The sequence below is a fragment of the Nestor notabilis genome, unplaced genomic scaffold (genome assembly GCF_000696875.1).
Source record: "Nestor notabilis isolate BGI_N333 unplaced genomic scaffold, ASM69687v1 scaffold17753, whole genome shotgun sequence".
Lineage (NCBI taxonomy): Eukaryota > Metazoa > Chordata > Aves > Psittaciformes > Psittacidae > Nestor > Nestor notabilis.
Window position 1 is genome coordinate 793 of NW_009920756.1, and position 637 is coordinate 1,429.

The following is a 637-nucleotide window of genomic DNA, read 5'->3' on the forward strand; positions in this document are numbered from 1 at the left end:
CAGGGTAACCCCCAGCATTGTCAGGTTGTCTCCTTCCCAGGTGACCCCTCTGTGTCCCCTCAGCGCAGGGGGACCCCAAACCACCACCCCCCCCATGTTCTAAGTCCCCCTTCCACTGGTTCATCTCCTTGGGGTGCCAGCAGCACCCAGCATTGGCTGTGCATCCGTGTGTCCCCACCTGGGGACAAACAACCCTCCCACGGGACAAAGGTGACCTCTGAAACTTGTGGCAGTGACTTATCTCCATGAACCCATTTCGTTGGACACCTCTGAGCTGCAGCAGCAGCGAGGGGAAGGGGGGAACCCCCAGATCTCTTGCTTCAGCTCTGCAGGGGGGTGGGAAGGGGAGTCCTCCATCAAACCGGGGGGTTCAGAGGGATGTTTTTCACTCTTTTCTCGCTGCGGGGGGTGGGAAGGTGAGTCCTCCATCAAAACGGGGGGTTCAGAGGGATGTTTTTCACTCCTTTCTAGCTGGTTTCCCAAATTTTAGCTATAGGGAAATGCCAAACCAGGGGCAAGGAGATGCTCCATGGGACAGAGCCCGTTGGGGGGGGGTCTGGATCTGGAGCAGCAGCCACACATGTTGGGGGGGCACTGTCGGAGCCGATGGATCAGCCAGGGCTGGAATGGAGCAAGG